Raw genomic sequence first — 21110 nt, 5'->3', positions numbered from 1 at the left:
TCAGCACCGCGGTGACAATGACAACACACAACCGCCATGTCAGTGTCACTGCAGTGCTGAGAGAGATCCACCACCCAAATAATACCTGCTCTGTAGTGGTCCTGGGAGAGTCCTGACCACTGAAGAGCAGCATGAAAGGGGGCTAACAAAGCATGCAGAAAAACAGATGGACTACATTCAGTAATTGTAGAACTACAAAGTGCTTCTATATGGTAAGTGGATCTGATAAATGGACAGTGGAGAAACAAGAAGATGGTTTTAATGTTATGGCTGATCGGTGTATATAACCTAAAGTGAGTTTGTGAAGGAAAACAGGCCAAAATATATCCAAACCTATGTAGTAGATAAAAAAACTCTTATACAACATTTACATTATAGAAAACACTTTTTACATCTGGTTTTTGAATGATGATTTACTTTTAGTAAAAAAAAAATAACTTGCATACTTAAAACTGTAGTATGTTTTAGTGTATAGACGGTGAGAACTACAAAAGTGTTATTCAGACCCTGACAAATAAAAAAAAAAATAGGTTAAAAAAATCTTGCATATATATCATCAGAATTTGTTAGTCTGCATGTCTAATGTAATTTGTAACAAAAATTTTGTTACTGTGAATTGGCAGCCAGTTTCCTGAAGAATAAAATATGGTGGATCAGACCCAACATGTCCCAAAGAAATCTCATTTTAGTCTTATATGGTCATACATTCTAATCAGATGACTATAAAAGACTGAGAAACAATGTCAAAGCTGTAGAGGACACTGAGGCTACTCTGATCTGACTCAAGAGAGAAAAAATAATTCTGTGCTACTAAAAACTTACAAAAAAGGTAATATCAATGTATTGCGTGTGTTATTACTGATACTTGATTGTTTCTACTAGTTACTACTTGTAGCTGTACAACAAGTTACTTTGATATTATTGCTAATATTATACCAGCAGCTACTACTAATGATACTGCTAGAACAGTGTGTACTACAGCTTCAGCATGTGAATTTTAAAATAAATGTAGATTTTTTTATATAAATATAACATGTAATATAAATAAATATAACAGTAACTATATAAATAACATTTTATTTGGAGCGAAGACGCTAATAAGAACTAAATGCTGCCTAATAATGCTATATAATAAGTTGCTGTGTTTTTGACAGTCATGGAACCCAAAGTCATTGAGATGGCAGCCCTTGGAAGGGCCCTGCATCCTGGCATGTTGTATGACTGCCGCAGTGATTCATTTATTCCAGGTAAACCTCCCTTCATGTTCCTAATTCCACAATCTGAAGTTGTATTTCATATTTAATACAGTGTATAAAGTAAGACAGTGATGATTTATTCAGCTTAACCATAAATGGATCTGACAAGTATTTTTAAATAGTTTAAAGTAGGCAGATTCAGTTAGCAATAAAACAGTACTTCACTCATCTTCCTTTGTTTATGTACTACTCTACATTTTCGGCATTTGGCAGACGCTTTTATTCAAAGCGACTTACAATACTGTTACAGTACATTGTCTAAGCAATTGAAGGTTAAGGGTCTTGCTCAAGGGCCCAACTGTGGCAATCTGGCAGTGGTGGAGCTTGAACCAGCAACCTTTTGACGACTAGCCTAGCACCTTAACTGCTAGGCTACAACTGCCCTACTACTCCATTCTACTTTTCTTGTTCTTGCTGTTTGCAGTAGTTGCCCCATTTTTGCAGTGTCTGTGTTCACAAAGCCCCTATTCATCTTAATAATGGCTCCAAAATGTAGGAGTAGTGATGCTGGTAGTGCTAGTAGTCATGATGATCTTTCTGAGAATAGGAAAAAAAAACTATGTAAATGTTGGTAAAGTCCTACTGTGCATAATTCATCGGTTCTATTTTACAGTATTTACGTATGTTACACAATTATCAAACTTAATTGCGCTCAGTATTACCTGTGGATACGAAGACTGCTGCATTTTTGGAGGCTTTGCAAACATTAATCAACTGTGAAACAAAAACAATACTTTAATATGTGTGAATTACTATTAGGAACATTGACAAACAGTACATTCTACTGTAAAGTATGCAGATTTTATATTTTAATGCTCAAAGCTGATCCAAAATGTAAATCACTTCTTTTTATTTGTATTTCATATATTACATCTATAGTGCTCTAAAAATAGAAAATGATCTATTTCTAATTCTGTAGATTATTAGAAAAAAAGCTCTAAAACATTGCTGTTAATAACTGCATAACTTGACTAGCATTTTAGAAATGACAACTGATAATGTATCATTCTTTTATATTAGTGTTTCATGTTTGCATGTACTTGCAAGACTTCATCCTAAATTATGGTAAATTACAGCTAAAGCCTATGGTTAATATGGTGCATTAATTGCAGAACAAGTATCATTTTATCATCACAATATAAACTATGTTTATATAATGGCATCATGTAACTATTGCAGATTTGCCAGTTCTACCACATCTCAAACTTGCTCTATTGGATTTAGAACTGGTGGCTGCAAGTTCAGTAAAATCCACTTATTTCCATAGACATGAAATTGGTGTGAGATGACATGTGCTTTGTGACACTGTGCTTTATATTACTGGAAGTATAATAATGGCCATAAAGGGATGCACATGATCAGCAACAATACTCATGTGAACAATGCTTAATTAATATCGTAATCATGTTTGTTATTGTCTTCATTCCTGTAATAATTTATGACCATAATAAAATCAGTTGGAGAATAAATAGTGTTGGTGGTAAATATATACTTTGAAAACTTAGTAAATAGTTTGTGAATTCCACTCTGTGTCTTATTTCAGGTGTTACTCTATGGGATAAAGCATCATTGGATAAAGATGTGGATGTGCATCGACAGCCTAAGACTGATCTGAAATTTCTTGCTTCTGACTCTGTTCGTGAGAAGGCCAGTCTAATAGATGTGAGCGCCTCCCTTAAGGCCAGCTTCCTGGGTGGTTTGATTGAAGTTGGTGGCTCAGCCAGATTTATGAATGACAAAAAGTCTTCGGCACGTCAGTCCCGGGTTACTATGTACTATGGTCAGACTACGAAATTCGCACAACTTACCATGACCCAGCTGGGCAAAATTACCTACCCTAAAGTGTTTGATGACCAGACAGCAACTCATGTTGTCACAGCTGTACTATATGGAGCTCAAGCTTTCATGGTATTTGATCTAACAGCTGCATCAAATGAAAACAAACAACAAATTGAAGGAAACCTGAACGTAATGGTCAAAAAGATTCCAGCATTTTCTGTTGAGGGAAGCTGATCTCTAAAGTTGACAGACAGTGAACAAAAAACAGTTGACAACATACATTGTACATTTTGTGGTGATTATGAGATTGACACAAATCCCACCACGTACATGGAAGCACTGCAGCTGTACCAGAAATTACCTTCTATTTTAAGGCAAAAAGAAAACGATGCTGTACCAATAAGGGTCTGGCTCTATCCTCTTGCACGTTTGGATAGTAAAGCAGCTAGGCTGGAGAGAGAAATTGGTGAGACACTGATCTCTAAATCAGAAAGTTTACTGGAGAAGATTGGAGAGGCAGATATAATGTGCAATGACTTACTTGCAAACACAATAAATAATGATTACACAGATGTGAAACAAAGGCTGAAGACATTTCAGGAGTCACTTAGGCTCTACAAGGGAATGCTTCTGAAAGCCCTCTGCAAGCTTCTTCCTTTGATTCGGGGAGGAAAGGAGACAGAACAGGCACTGGCAAACCTACTAACCATCCATGACAAGTCACCATTTACAGAAAACACAGTCAGTACATGGTTAGAGAACAGTCAGAGTGAACTGGATCTGCTGTATTCCTATAGCCAGCAACTGAGTGGCATTCAACTTATGAAATCGTCAAGCTCTTTGACCAACGTTCTAATTGATCCTACTGTTGACACTGTGCTATGCTTTACTTTTACTTCTCTAAAGAACGCAGATCCATATCTGTCCACAGTAACTGAATTCCTCAAACCAGATCAGTTTGAAAAACTGACTCCAGTTCCAAAGTCAAGTGCTGATGACATTCAGTTCTGGTTCAGCAAATTTGACATAACTTCAAAGATGAAAGACAACCTTGTTCTTTTCAAAAGCTTCTATGAATGTAATAAGGATAAGAAGCAAATCAGGTTTATCATTGCCTCAATCTTAGACGCCGCTAACCCCGGAACCTCCATTCGCTTATACAAAAAAGGAAAACTGATAGACAGCAAGTTTCAGCCTGTGTCCAAACCTCCTGCACTCCAAGTAGAGATTCAGGACAAAAATGTGATCCTTAAGCTTCAGAAGTCCCCAACTGGATCAACATTGCGTTACGGAGTGGAGTACAGAACAATACAAGATTCAGGAGCTGAAGCAGCATGGAAAGTGGTGGATACTACAGATGCTCCAGCAACATACACTTTGACTGGACTGGATATAGCAAGCCAATACTGAGTCCGACACAGAGCTGTTGATGATGTGGGAATAAGTGAAGCAAGTGACAACGTCCTCTGCTCTTTCAGAGGGAAGCTCAGTGTTGTTTCAGTGGGCCAGTCAGCGGTCAGTTAATTTTCTAATTATTTTTAATGATTAATTTTTATGAATGCCTTTTATTTTAATAGTAATATTAAGAATTTGTCAAACTGTTAGAACAAAACATCATTTTGGGTTCCACAGGACTGGTTTACTGCTCCTCTCTGTAATGAACTAAGAAAGAGAATAATGACCAAGATTGGCATCTCACGCTGGAGTCTTTCAACTATTCAGAAAGAGGTCACAATCCTTGCAAACAATGTTGTAAGTAAATATTTCAGTGTTTAAGTCCAGTAATATCAGTGAATTTTTCTATTTGAACTGTTAGCATACACTATTAAAACTAATATTACGAGGTAAAAACAGTGGCCTACAGGCAACCAGGCCCGGCTCCACTGCAACAGATAAAACAGTACAAAAACACACTTTAATTTTCAAAGTACATTCCTGTCACTTAAAACAGCTGTTAACCCCAACAACACATATAAAACATAGTGGTACTTTCTAGTGGCATCTAAAAACAACCATGTGCCTCGTAGCTCAATGGAGGACCGACAAATAAGCAAGGCTGAAAACCTGCTTATGACTTCGGAAGCGATTCACTTCAGATTTACTCGTATGACACCAAACTTCCACAGCAGCGACAGTCACACACGCCAAACAACCCAGGTCCCCTTTGTTTGCCGAAAGCGGAAGTGAACGGTACAGGTGACCCCAGAGCTTTTTATCGTCCCAGTCAGCGTACAGCATTAATTACCACTATTTTTCCAACCTGTGCATAATTATGAAAACACTATAAAATGCAAACAAATTATGTAAGGACAGGAGGACTAATAAAAAATAAATAAATATGGCACACCAATTTCCAATAAATCGCCTCAGTCCCACCAAGTAGCTCACTTTTCTGGGCGTCCCTTGTCAGCCATACCACATGACACAAAATCAGTGTGAACTACTGTCCTGCCACATTGCATCAGTATGCCAACTATTGTTAATGTTTTATTTGACAGGTTTAACTAATAGTAAACCAATGGTTATCTTCAGGGTGGTAGTTTTGGTTATCAACCACATATTGAACTTGGGTTTTTGATTCTGATGCTACTAGCCTACCCAAGCACTTAACAATCCCAGTTGGCCATGTCTCAAAAAAAAAGGCCATACGCATAAGAGAAACTCCTACTGTCTGATAAAAGTGCCAGCATGGGAGACATTAGTGTAGGTAAATTAAAATATTGCTACTTAATATCTGCTTATATCCATTACAGACCGCACCATACGTGATTGCAATTCCTGGAGGTCTTAAAACAGGAATGGCTTTGTACTTCCAAGGGGATGCTCCTACCAATGGACAACTGTATGTATTCATGACCACACAAAATACAACAAATCAGACTAAATAATGACATACTGCAGTAAGATGAACAACTAATAATGAAAGATAATTTTTTTTACAGAGTTGTAATGAATCATAAACTTGGACCGAATGATCAAGATGACATCGCTTTTCACTTAAAGCCCACTTATAATGTTTCAATGATACGTAATAGTAGAAGGAAAGGGTATTGGGAGACACATGAAGAGACACAAGCGTGTCCTATATACAAAGGATCTGCATTTGATGTCTTTACTGTGGCTAAAACAGAAGGCTTTGAGGTATAGATATTGGTGAATAAGGAAAAAAGTAATGCATGTATAAAAGTAAAATTATTACACTAATTAAAATTGTTGTTTTTTTTAGGTTTATATAAATGGACAGTTTAGTTTCCTTTTTAAGCACCGCATGTCAGTGGAGAGCGTGACTCACATTGAGATTCTTGGAGATGTCGTAATGAGCACCATTGGTCTTGTTCCAGTAAGTCAGATAAGTTTGGTGATGAGGGTCTATCAAGTGGAATTTTAAGCAGTAAAGCACAAGCAGCATTTGTTTTCCTTATGTCATTCTGCACATTTCTGTTCTTCACAGAACTGGAGCAAATCTACTTTTGCTAAGGAACTCTGCGGTGGTGCCTCCCGCCAGCGCTCTTCTGACATTCAGTCTGATATAAACTATCCAGTTTGCAGCCCAGTGAGTATCACAGCACCTTAACATATTTTACATTGATTTTGAAATAAATTTTACATTCATTTATTAAGACTGTAAGATCAATTAATTAAGGTTGAGAATAAATCACTGTTTGTACCCTAAATGTTTTTAATCACAGAGCAAACCATATGTGGGTCGATTAATTTCTGGCTTGAGACCTGGACTGGCTTTGTTTTTCCATGGTGTTTTTCCTGTAGATTCTCAAAGGTATGTTTGACAGTAATGTCTAGATTTTACAATTTGTAACCATTTTACATACAAATGTCCTATATTTATGTAGAAATATTCTGCCAGGCAAAAAGGTTTTGGATAATTTCAGCAGTGAATACTGTGATTCAGCTAGAAAAAAATATTTTAATCCTAACTAGGACACTTCTTATTTGTTAAACAACCCTGTCAGAAAATGTATGTTGTGTTACAGTAGGGTCAATTTATTGGTCAGGTCAAGGGTCACTAATGTCATGTGGCAATAAAATGACATGAGCTGTCTACTTGAATGTACTGAATGACATTATCCCATCAATTGACGTTTTCTTTTCTGATGGCATGGGCAGAATCCAGAATAGCAATGCCAAGATTTATCAGATTAAATTTGTGAAAGAGTGGTTGAGAGAATTGGCCACCACAGAATCCTGACCTTAACCCCATTAAAAGTCTTTGGGGTGTGCTGGAGGAAATTTTAAGGTAACTACAAAACCTTGGGCAGAAGTGTGTGCAATTTTGGATGAAAATGAAAGTTGTAGGTACATGAGGTTGGTACAACTATTCCATGGCAAATGCACATCTTAATCAAAGCTAAATGTGGTCCACAACCTTTTTTATAAATAAAATCATTAATTCTTAAATTATTGTGTCTGTAGCGATTTTCTAATTAGTCTGAAGACTGGAACAAGGGATGAAGATGACATTGTTTTATTCTTTAACCCCCGTACATACGCTGTGGTGTTTAATGACAGAAAGAGCTGGCAATGGGGTTCTGAAGTAAAGCTCCAGGAAAACCCATTTTCCCTTGGAGCAGCCTTTGATATATTTATAGTGATTAAACCAGAGTGCTATGAGGTAAAGGGCTTAAATGTTTAAATTGTGTGCATCATTCATTTTTAGTACAGCAATTAATCAGTTTAGTCTTATAATACATTTTTCATTACTTTTTCAGGTAATTGTGAATGGCGCGTCTTATTATAAGTTTAACCATCGCGTACCAGTGGAAAGAGTGACTTCACTTAACATCTGTAATGCCTTCATAAACTACTTTGGCATCACTGAAGTAAGTCTTTTCTTCATATAAGGACAGTAGATAAAAAACTGTAGATAACTTGTCTGGCTCAATTACAATAACTGAAATCTTATGTATAGCATATCCATTAAAGAGGAGGATTGCTCCCAATTGGCACAGTACAGATATTAACATTTATAGGATGTCTGAGTGGAGACAAGTTTTTAAATGAATTTATTTATGAAAGCTTATCCAACAGCATCTTAATCAATTCAGCTTCTTAATCAAGAGATAAAAAAGTAAGTTTAAAAAGTGTTACAATAGGATTTGGGACATAAGCAAACAACAGCGAGAGCCATCATCATCAAATCTACAATCAGTGGCAAATTCAATTTCTTTTAAGAATGCATCAACAAAAACAAAAAAAATAAAACATATAAAAAACATCAGGCCTCAAAAATCAGGTCCCATTACATCTGCCATAGAGCTAAGAGAGACATTTTTCAATTAGAGCATAATATCACAAGTCAAACATCAGGGTGGTAGTGGGATGATGGGGGATTCTCGTGTTACAAGTCACCTCTGAAGGATTTAAACAAAATTCACGTTTTGCAGTGGCCTAGTCCAAGTCAAAACTTAAACCCTGTGGCAGAAACTTAAACAGGCATCTCCAGACATTGGCGATCCAACAAGATCTCCAATGTGAATGAATTGAAGTGTTGGTAAAAATAGCAGCTTCTAAATGCCATAAATGGCTTGGCTGGCAACTGGAGTTCCTTTTCACACTATACTCATTAAAACAGGTCTTAATAGAATTCACTTTGAACACATTAATACTTTAATACATGCCTCAATCTACAACAGTCACTGAAATATGAATGTAATAACCAGACAAAGCACTGAAACAACTTGTGTTGTGGGTTAGTCATAAGCACAATAATAGCTAAAAAAAAAAAGTCTACTGTAAAATAATCTATTTAACTGAACAATTTACTAAGTAAGGTCATGTGTATTCTTGAGGCAATAAAAAGATCACGTGGAAGGTTATTTTAGGAATTTTAGTAAATATGTAACAAGTTTAAACTTTTTTGGGTAGGAACATTTCCAAAAATACCTAGCTATAGAAAATGTTCTTCTATTACTATGCACTCTCAACTGATCTTAAAATCCACAAAATAAATCTAACATTATTAACATAAAGTATTAAAATTTAGAGAGAGAGAGAGAGAGAGAGAGAGAGAGAGAGCAGGTAATACAATAGCTATACAGCAATAAAATGTTTTTATTCTTTTTTCCACCAGGTAAAGACAACCATTCCAGCCCATATATAGGGACACTGATAATCCAAAGAAGCCTTGACCAGATGTTTTCCTTTTTTAAACAGTTTTACCATCTGGTTGTCATTAATATTAGGAACATCTTAATCTTTGATGCTTTTTCTGATCATTTTCATGCTACAACAGCAATATCAGCACGCAATAATCATTCTAATAATTTGATTTATTATTTAAGGTTGCTTGATAAATAAACTTTATAGCCTGGGGTGAATGGTGTATTTTTAGTGTCTAAAGAATGCGATCACCTTCAAACCAATTCTTAAATAACTCATAATTCAATATGTTAAAAAGACAGTGGATAAAAGTTTTATGAAATTTTTTCATAAAATCTAATAATAGTATGTGTTACTGGGGGGGTGTTAAATGGTATCATCTGTTATCATTGCTTATGAAGCCCCACAATGTTGCATTTGGATTTGAATGAGTTATTATATTTAGTGCATTTATATTCATTTTAAAGTAAAAGACACCACTTCTGGCACCCCATATCAAAATGTTAAGTCTGGGCAAACATTGAACTGTATTGATTAAATCCTTTGTCACAGTTTTAGCCAAACAAATCATTTTTCTTTCTTTTGATTTATTGCATGTTATTGTTCATGTAACTTCATGTACCATTTTCATGTTTTTTCCCCACTTAAAGTCCCTGCTATCCAGGCGCAAAACTCATTCTTGTTGGATATTCTTTGAATAAATCTGAACAACATTGCAACAATGGGTTTATTGTGTACTTTACTGTTTATTTAAACAGAATCATTATCTGCAAATACATTTATTAATGTGAATATTTAATCATTTTAACCTGGTAAAGATTAGTAAGGCACTATTTGATTAAGAATATTATCAAGATCAATTAAGAATTTTACCTTTAAGTAAAAGCTAATTTTCTAATAAACCTTATTGGCAAAGGGGGTTGAATAATTTTGATTTCAACTGTAGTCCATAAATGGGTTTTGAACAGGTGACTGTGGAGGAAAGTCTATAACAATTAAAAAAAACTTATGAAATCAAATTATGGATGGATGGATGGATGGATGGATGGATGGATGGATAGATGGATAGATGGATAGATGGATAGATAGATAGATAGATAGATAGATAGATAGATAGATAGATAGATAGATAGATAGATAGATAGATAGATAGATAGATAGATAGATAGATAGATAGATAGATAGATGACAAGCATTGGCTAAAATACTGTAATGCAAACCAACACTGGATATTGAAGGACTGCAAATGTATTATCTGAATTACTAGATAATGGTTCACAATCTAGCATTCTGACAAATTAACAAAGTGACTTCTTTTGGGCCCCTTAATTTTCAGTAAAGAAAACATACTGGGTGTACATACATGGGTCATTCTATAATTTGGGGTACATTTCACATCACCAAAAAGTACAAAAACAATGTTCTTTCTCAACAGAACAATCAGTGGTTCAAGTTAATATATTCCTTTAGTGTAACATATCCACTAGTTGCAAAGCTTAAACATAATTATTTTTTATTTTATTTAAAAGGGCAAGTAGATGTAGACTACTAGGTAACTTAGTTGACAGGTAACATAGTTGACAATTTCCCTATTTTGACCCATAACTTCAGTGGTAGACCTTGCCTGGCTGACCACATGTCATTTCTTGAACAGAATAATGTCTAATTTGAACATACATTTGAATTAAAATGATAAAAAAATTTTTTACCATAACAATGTATGTAACTTAGTTGACAGTCAATTAATATACTCATTGACAATGTTTATTATAGATAAAATATTTTTAAAAATAAGAGAACATTCACCACAGTTTGTTCAATATATGATATGAAAAATGATATCATGTAATGCTGGTCACAGTTTTAGAACAAACCATTTTTGAGTTGCTGAGTGGAGTTCTGTTAGTAACATAGTTGACAATAATACAATAAATATATTTAAATTATTTAAAAGAGAAACTCAATTTAAAAAATATTATTTTTCTTTAGTATTTAAACTATTGAAATTAAAAAAAATAGATGTTGTTGCCCTTAATAATTTTATTCATTATTTTGAAACCAAGGCATCCTCAACTTAAAAAACGGACACAGCAAAAACTGTTCATTTAGGAACATCATGACAAATTTCAAGCTAAATGAAGCATATGATGCACATAATGTTTTTGTGATATTACAACATGTTTTCCATTAATAGGTAAAATATGACCTTTTTAAAGAAAATAGTTAGAATAAATATAATTATTATCATTGGACATGGAATGTACCCCAAATTATAGAATGACTCACATACTACTCATACTTTTTGGTGTGAAAGAACCTGCTTGAGCTCTGGCTTTAACCTGAAATGAGAAATCCACTATGCAAGACCTTTTTACTAAAGATTTGTGTCTGCTCTCACTAATTCTTTGGGAGTGAATGTAGGTGAATTCTCACAATCTGGATTGTTTCAAAATCCAGTGAAAAAGCCTAGAAATAAAGCTTTCCTTTAAGCATTTAGAATCGTCCACACGGTGGCAGCAAAGTGCGAACATAAAAATCAACATTGTAGTCAGCAGAGGAAGCAGAGCTGCTGTAAGTTGTGCCCTAAAACGTAAATAAAGCTTTTATTATATGTGAACCAAATCTACCAGAAACATTTTTACTTAAGCTTTTCTGCAAAGCTTGGTTAAAATGTACAGAATCATTATCTGCACATTACATCATTTATTTATGTGAATATTTAATTACTTTTACGTGGTAAATATTAGTGAGGCACTATTTGATTGAGAATATTATCAGAATCATTTAAGAATTTTAACAGTAAGTAAAAGCAAATGTAAACCCTTTATTCTATCTAAATTCAGTACGGCTTTGTAAAATTGTCTGTCCTTCCCTAATGCCTTTTATCTCAAAGATCCATTCACACATATTGGTCTTGTTGGGGTCATGAACCAACAAACTAGATCATGTTTGGGTGGCAGTGGTGTGACGTAGTGGTATGTATTGTACTTGTATTAGTGTAGCAGGGGCAGCACGTTCACCACTGATCTAAGACATTTGGCCTCCGCTGTATATACTGTAGGGTGCATTTACACAAAAAGGGTGAGACTGCTAATAAAAAGGCTTCCATAAGTATTGTCCTCAAATTTATTTTTTTCTTCTTTAAAAATCATATAATCAATTGCAATCAAAATAACTGAAACCTCATTGCAAATTAGATTTGTTAGCAAGATTAGCTGTTTGCAACAAAACAAACAAAAACAATTAAAATTGCTCAACACGACTAACATATTGTTTAACTAGATTCAACACACACATACACACACAATGCCACTTTTAATGACTACTACAGTCTCAGAATTGAACCCCTTTAGTACTTAGTAACACCCTTTTGCTGATATGACCTGCTCCAAATGTGATGCATAACCAGACACCAGCTTCTAGTAGCATTCCTAAGGAATCTTAGCCTGATCCTCATGGGCAATGGTCTCTAGTACACTAATATTCTTGGATTTGCATGCTGCAACCTCCTTCTTCAATTCCCACCAAAGATATTCTATGGAGTTTATTCTGAGAAGTTTAAAAAGTTTGTTATTCGTCAACGACTTGTGTTGGGCCCCTTTATTTCCATAAAAAAAAAACATACTGGGTGTTAATGCTCACTACTGAAAATGTATGGTATGAATTAACCTGACCAGCACAGAGCTCAGACTTTAACCTGAAATCCAATATACGAGGCCTTTTTACTGACTATTTGTGTCTGATCTCACTAATGTCTCAGTAAGGTGCATTCTCTTAATCACGTTTCAAAATCCACTGTAAAAGCCAGTGGTGCCCAGACTTTTTTCTAGGAGGGTCAGAGTTGATAATGTGAAAGGGCCCGAGGGCCAACAGTCCCTGATGACATTATTTTAAACAATAAAATATGCATATAAATACGCTGTTATTTAATAATTTTATTTTCACACAGCGAACAACAGCCAATTCTTAGCATTCAGATGAACATATCAGAACACACAGAACAAGCTATTTAAATTTCTAAATGAACTTTAAAAACTCGTTGTTTTAGTACAATAGGTCACGTCAAATTTTGTCCACGTTAATCGTTGTTCCTACAGCCTGTGTCGCTTGTATTACGTCATACATGAGTACGTCTCATTCACGGCTTTGCCTGTGAATGTCTTACACAGTGTTGCTGCCACCATCTGGTAAAAAGGGGAATTATACATCTTGAATTGATATACTTCATTTTTTTCTGTTTGACTGTGCTGGCGGGCCACAAGTAATGCAACTTAAGACAGAAGACGCGGGCCATATAAAATCCAACCTCGGGCCGGACTTTGGACATGTCTGGCTTAGAGGCAAAGCTTTTCTTGAATCATTTTTAGGATCGTCCACACGGTGGCAGCAAAGTGTAAACATTAAAATCAACATTTTAGTCAGGGTAGGAAGCAGGGCTATTGTAGAAAGTATAGTGCTCTGAAACGTAAATATAACTCTTTTGTATGAAAACCAAATCTACCAGAAACATATTTACGTAAGATTTTCTGTAAAGCTTTGTTAAAAGGTACAGAATCATTATCTGCACACTAAATAATTTATTTATAAACAAACCCTTTATTCTGTCTAAATCTAGGACGGCTTTGTAAAATTAAAGCACGTTCACCACTGATCTAAGACGTTTGGCCTCCACTGTATATACTGCATTTACACCACACGGTGGCAGCAATGTAAACATTAAAAGCAACCTTTTAGTCAGGGTAGGAAGCAGGGCAAGTGTAGAAACGTAAATAAAGCTATTTTGTATGAAAACCAATCTACCAGAAACATTTCTATCTTTCTTATAAACAGTGTTAATGTTGTAGAGAATATAGTAAAAAAAGAACATGGTGATATTCCCATGTTAAGCTATGTGATGGAATACAGTGTTTTCAGACTCCCGTTTATTAATATGATTACATTTATTTTTCAGTAAAGTTTTGTTAGCATGTAATTTTTGTCAGGCTTTACAGAAAGGCATACATTTCTTATATGCTTTTATGGTTTAAGCGCATATTTTGGATTTCTTAACCTTTCAGAAATATTAGTACTGTAGGAAAAAAGGAAGGTTCAGAAATCTGGGTCTAAAGCTGCAGCTGTGTTCAAAACCCGTCTCAAAACCCATCTTTTCCAGCTGGCTTTTGGGTGACCCAGAACTGTGCCATATGTTTAGTGTTTCCATATCCATATGTGTATTTTATTTATAATTTTTCTTTGATTTTCTTTATTTTTATTGTACAGTATCCTAGGGTGTCATGAAAGGCGCTTTTCAAATAAAATGTTATTATTATTATTATTATTATTATTAAAGAAAGACTGGTGACTGGTGGGGGGGCTAATGTCCTAGGCCTACATACTGTATCAGAACAGTAAAACTTATGCCTCAGGATTTGCATCTGCATTTTTTATTTATAATTTTAAAAAAATTTCATGTTTGACCTGATAAGTATTACATTTGGTCAGTTTTTTTTTTTTTTTTCAAAACACCCTCTTACCAGATGTTTTAAACTTAAATTTTAAATAAAGACAACGATCCACATATACAGTGTATCACAAAAGTGAGTACACCCCTCACATTTCTGCAGATATTTAAGTATATCTTTTCATGGGACAACACTGACAAAATGACACTTTGACACAATGAAAAGTAGTCTGTGTGCAGCTTATATAACAGTGTAAATTTATTCTTCCCTCAAAATAACTCAATATACAGCCATTAATGTCTAAACCACCGGCAACAAAAGTGAGTACACCCCTAAGAGACTACACCCCTAAATGTCCAAATTGAGCACTGCTTGTCATTTTCCCTCCAAAATGTCATGTGATTTGTTAGTGTTACTAGGTCTCAGGTGTGCATAGGGAGCAGGTGTGTTCAAATTAGTAGTACAGCTCTCACACTCTCTCATACTGGTCACTGAAAGTTCCAACATGGCACCTCATGGCAAAGAACTCTCTGAGGATCTTAAAAGACGAATTGTTGCGCTACATGAAGATGGCCAAGGCTACAAGAAGATTGCCAACACCCTGAAACTGAGCTGCAGCACAGTGGCCAAGATCATCCAGCGTTTTAAAAGAGCAGGGTCCACTCAGAACAGACCTCGCGTTGGTCGTCCAAAAAAGCTGAGTGCACGTGCTCAGCGTCACATCCAACTGCTGTCTTTGAAAGATAGGCGCAGGAGTGCTGTCAGCATTGCTGCAGAGATTGAAAAGGTGGGGGGTCAGCCTGTCAGTGCTCAGACCATACGCCGCACACTACATCAAATTGGTCTGCATGGCTGTCACCCCAGAAGGAAGCTTCTTCTGAAGTCTCTACACAAGAAAGCCCTCAAACAGTTTGCTGAAGACATGTCAACAAAGGACATGGATTACTGGAACCATGTCCTATGGTCTGATGAGACCAAGATTAATTTGTTTGGTTCAGATGGTCTCAAGCATGTGTGGCAGCAATCAGGTGAGGAGTACAAAGATAAGTGTGTCATGCCTACAGTCAAGCATGGTGGTGGGAATGCCATGGTCTGGGGCTGCATGAGTGCAGCAGGTGTTGGGGAGTTACATTTCATTGAGGGACACATGAACTCCAATATGTATTGTGAAATACTGAAGCAGAGCATGATCCCCACCCTCCGGAAACTGGGTCGCAGGGCAGTGTTCCAGCATGATAATGACCCCAAACACACCTCTAAGACGACCACTGCTTTATTGAAGAGGCTGAGGGTAAAGGTGATGGACTGGCCAAGCATGTCTCCAGACCTAAACCCAATAGAACATCTTTGGGGCATCCTCAAGCGGAAGGTGGAGGAGCGCAAAGTCTCGAATATCCGCCAGCTCCGTGATGTCGTCATGGAGGAGTGGAAAAGCATTCCAGTGGCAACCTGTGAAGCTCTGGTACACTCCATGCCCAGGAGAGTTAAGGCAGTTCTGGGAAATAATGGTGGCCACACAAAATATTGACACTTCAGGAACTTTCACTAAGGGGTGTACTCACTTTTGTTGCCGGTGGTTTAGACATTAATGGCTGTATATTGAGTTATTTTGAGGGAGGAATAAATTTACACTGTTATATAAGCTGCACACAGACTACTTTTCATTGTGTCAAAGTGTCATTTTGTCAGTGTTGTCCCATGAAAAGATATACTTAAATATCTGCAGAAATGTGAGGGGTGTACTCACTTTTGTGATACACTGTACATTGCTTTTTATTTATTCATTTCTAACAAAGTTACTATCTGGCAAAGAATGCATAGTTCCTTTTTCATTTAAAGTAGGCATACACCTTGATGGTGATGGTGATGGGTGGGTGGGTGGGGGGCTTTTAGAGAGCTTTATTTGGGCTAAAGAAGGGGGGGTGGCTATTGTAGGCCTACATATTGCACCTGTATCCTAATAGTAAAACTAGTTATAGAATAAATAATAGATCTAAATAAAGATAACCTTAACATAAAAGTCACATGAATGTCATATATACAATGGGTTTTCAATGGGCTCAAGGCACACAGTAACATCCTGGATGGGACGCCAGTCCAGCGCGCACACACGCACACACACACACACACACACACACACACACACACACACACACACACACACACACACACACACACACACACACACACACACACACACACACACACACACACACACACACACACACACACACACACACACACACACACACACACACACACACACACACACACACACACACGGCAATTCAGTGTCTCCAATTAACCTGACTGCATGTTTTTGGACTGTGGGAGGAAACCGGGGCTCCCGGAGGAAACCCACGCAGACACAGGGAGAACATGCAAACTCTGCACAGAAAGGACCCGGACCGCCCCGCCTGGGGATCGAACATACGACCTTCTTGCTGTGAGGCGACAGTGCTACCCACTAAGCCACCGTGCCGCCCCAGAGAAAACCACTGAAATAAAATAAAATTAATTTTATATAAACATTATAAAATGTTAGGTCTGTGGGCCCACCCATGTCCATAATGGTATGGCTTTAATTAAGGACAAAAACGAGAAACACAGCAGAACAGGATAAGATTAATGTCTTGTCCACTTGAGGGTGCTGTGTGATTTCTGAAATGAGCCTCAACTGCAGCTAATCGGTTAGAAATAGTCCACCAACCAAAAATATTTAACCAACAGCACCCCGTGGGCAGCGTCCTGTGACCACTGATGAAAGTCTCAAAGATGACCAACTCAAACAGCAGCAATAGATGAGCGATCGTCTCTGACTTTACATCTACAAGGTGGACCAACTAGGTAGGAGTGTCTAATAGAGTGGACAGTGAGTGGACACGGTATTTAAAAACTCCAGTAGCGCTGCTGTGTCTGATCCACTCATACCAACACAACACACACTAACACACCACCACCATGTCAGTGTCACTGCAGTGCTGAGAATGATCCACCACCCAAATAATACCTGCTCTGTAGTGATCCTGTGTGGGTCCTGACCATTGAAGAACAGGGTGAAAGCAGGCTAAAAAAAAGTATGCAGAAAATAGATGGACTACAGTCAGTAATTGTAGAACTACAAAGTGCTTCTATATGGTAAGTGGAGCTGATAAAATGGAGAGTAAGTGTAGAAAGAAGGAGGTGGTTTTAATGCTATGGCTGATCAGTGTAATTCAACATGTGTATAGATGTTGCTGATAAAGTGGTTAGTAGGTGGATGTGTCCTTTTTCATATACATCCACACGTTTGTATAGGCACTCACACACCCAGACCCGCCACAACTCAACAACAGGATAAAGCAGGTAATAAAAATAAGAAAAATCTATTTATGCTTATCAAATGCTTACAGACTGAGGTGTTATGTATTGGTGGGAATTTTTTTTCTGTAGTCAGTGAAGATGTGATTAAGTGAGGTTACGTGCTATTGCATAAGGACTGCAGCAGACGGAGAGAGGAAAAAAGGTGTGCCCAGAGGAGTATTTCGGGCACAAATTGCCAACATTGGCTTTTTTTAATAAAGCTGGAAACACTACTTTTGTTCATGTGTTTATGGTGATGACTCACATCTGAGGAGCGCCCACCCTTCCACTTTCTTTTTCTAGAACATACTGCCTCATGGGATGTCAAGGTGTGGCACAAGACAACTTTAGCACAGCCTGATTAATCCACAGACAGCTCTAATCATGGAATCACTCGAATCTCGATGCAGCTCTCCATATTACCTTTCTATTAAGACAAATCACTGTAAAATACACATCTGTGATCTTCAAACAGTTAAATATAAAGACATTTAACATCTATATATACACCGATCAGCCATAACATTAAAACCACCTTCTTGTTTCTACACTCACTGTACATTTTATCAGTCCACTTACCATATAGAAGCACTTTGTAGTTCTACAATTGCTGACTGTAGTCCATCTGTTTCTCTGCATGCTTTGTTAGCCCCCTTTCATGCTGTTCTTCAGTGATCAGGACTCTCCCAGGACCACTACAGAGCAGGTATTATTTGGGTGGTGGATCATTCTCAGCACTGCAGTGACACTGACATGGTGGTGGTGTGTTAGTGTGTGTTGTGCTGGTATGAGTAAATCAGAAACAGCAGTGCTGCTGGAGTTTTTAAACACCTTACTGTCACTGCTGGACTGAGAATAGTCCACCAACCAAAACTCACCAACTCAAACAGCAGCAAAAAATTAGCGATTGTCTCTGACTTTACATCTACAAGGTGAACCAACTAGGTAGGAGTGTCTAATAGAGTGGACAGTTAGTGGACACGGTATTTAAAAACTCCAGCAGCGCTACTGTGTGTCTGATCCACTCATACCAGCACAACATACGAAGTGCTTCTATATGGTAAGTGGAGCTGATAAAATGGACAGTAAGTGTAAAAACAAGGAGATGGTTTTAATGTTATGGCTGATCAGTGTATATATAACATCTGTACAGAAGTCAAAACAATAATAATAATTACAACAACAATAATAATAATAATATTCATAACAATGCTATTCAATTAAATGCAGAATTGTAGAAAGTCAAAAATCTGTGATATTTGATAACGCAACAGTAAATCTGATTCATAAATCTAAATGTGATGTTGCAATCTTCAGTGCTAGAAAACTGCCCAAATTTTTCTTTGATACTTTACATGGCCTTTCTCAAATAAAAAAGATGTATTTCTATTACACATGCACCTGTTGTCTCAGGAGATCACAGCATTGCTAGGATCTGAAAACATCAGAGGCCTGGTCAACACAAGAAGTGGGGGGTCTAAGGCTAAGGGCATAAAGCCATGCAATCTCCATGAAAGAACACTGTCAGTGTAAGACTGTGGAACCAGGCAATCAAGACAGTTATAATTTACTTACAAACACAACAAAGAAAAATACTTGTCTTTACTGACTTTTTGTCAACCAAAGTGATGAGAAGTAAGGACTACGTTTGGTTAGAACTAGGAGCTTGATGTTGGCTTTTTTGTAGGACTAACAACATTGAATGATTTTTGAATCATTGAATGATTTAAAGAGTTGGGAAGCTTCAGTGGCTTTGACCTCAACCCAACTGAACACTTACTGGCGGAATTGGAACACTGATTACAAGTCAGGTCTTGTGCAAATTGTCAAATGCAAATTTCTAAATGGACAAAAGGTCACACATTTATGTTAAAGCCACAAATTGGGGATTAAACCAAATTAATACACATGGTTATGGAGCGTGGTTACCAAGAAGGTTATGATTAAGTGTCCGCATACTTTTGGTCATAGAGTGTACTTGCCCACTGTATGCTGTAAGTTCAGTCAATTCAGACCATCTTTAAACTGCACTGTTAATTACCACTGTAAGAATACTGTAAGAACCAAGTAGTTGGGTAGGGGAACTGTGTTCTTTTGATTTTCTTTTGTCTTTTAGGAACACTTGTTCAGGGTTGTGAATTTTCCAGAGCCAAACCTAGAAACAAAGTAACCAAATACACCCCAGAAGGGAACCTGTCTATCCCAGGCCATTTACCAATTCAGCCATTTATTCACATTCATCAAATCCCCTGAAACACTGGGAGAGAATGCTAAACCCAACAAAGACAGTAACAACATCCTGCTGAACCATCACTCTACTTCAAATCTTCTGACATCCTTATTGCAAATTTGTTAATATATTAAGACATCTTGTCTTGTTTGCCTTATCTTTTACTCAGCTGAGTTGTAGGTGGTAAAATTCAGCAGGCTGTGTGTCAAACCTCAATAATTTATGAGGTGTGAGTCACAGATGAAGCCGAACATAGATTCAAGAGAGAAAGTGAGAGAGAATGAACCAGGTAAAGCTAGACATTGTAGGAATGTGAAATGAGCATAACAGGATCCATATAATATTCATACAAACAGCAAGCAAATATCTAGGTCAATGACCTTTTCTAGAATCACCCGGAAAGACAATATAAATCCTGTCATGAAAAATCATGGACGTCTCTGGAAAAGATGACGTCTTGAAGGCAGCACATGTTGCTCTAAGATCTCAATGTACTTTTTTGCATTAATGCTGCCATCACAGAAGTGGTAATGACCTTTGCCAAGGGCACTGACACAGCCCCATACCATGACAGACTGTGGCTTTTGGACTTGTTGCTGATAACAGTCTGGATGGTCCTTTTTTTCCAAAAAAACCATACGTTTCCACTGCGTGATGATCCACCCTAGATGCCTCCAAGCCCAGAGAACCTGACGCCGCTTCTGGACATGGTTAACATAAGGCTTCTTTTTTGCAGAGTAAAGTTTTAAGTGGCATTTGTGCATGTAATTCTGTATTGTAGTTCTTAACAAAGGTTTGCCAAAGTAATCCCTCACCCATGTGGTTATATCAGCTATTGTTGAGTGCAATGATATTGCCAATGATATTATGATATTTTGCACTGTAGAGGGAGAAATATGCAAATCCCTTTCCATCTGTCTTTGAGGTACATTGTTTTTAAACATT

At 36.9% G+C, this 21110-nt stretch overlaps 1 pseudogene; it reads left to right on the top strand.

Annotated features, from left to right (window-relative positions):
* Positions 1 to 1156: 1156 nt before the first annotated feature.
* LOC134329570 (stonustoxin subunit beta-like) lies at positions 1157 to 20105 on the top strand (annotated as a pseudogene).
* The last annotated feature ends 1005 nt before the right edge of the window (positions 20106 to 21110 follow it).

Source organism: Trichomycterus rosablanca, chromosome 15 (genome assembly GCF_030014385.1).
Source record: "Trichomycterus rosablanca isolate fTriRos1 chromosome 15, fTriRos1.hap1, whole genome shotgun sequence".
Classification (NCBI taxonomy): Eukaryota; Metazoa; Chordata; class Actinopteri; order Siluriformes; family Trichomycteridae; genus Trichomycterus; species Trichomycterus rosablanca.
The sequence above is the reverse complement of the archived record's forward strand: the minus strand, read 5'-3'. Positions and strand labels throughout refer to the sequence as shown.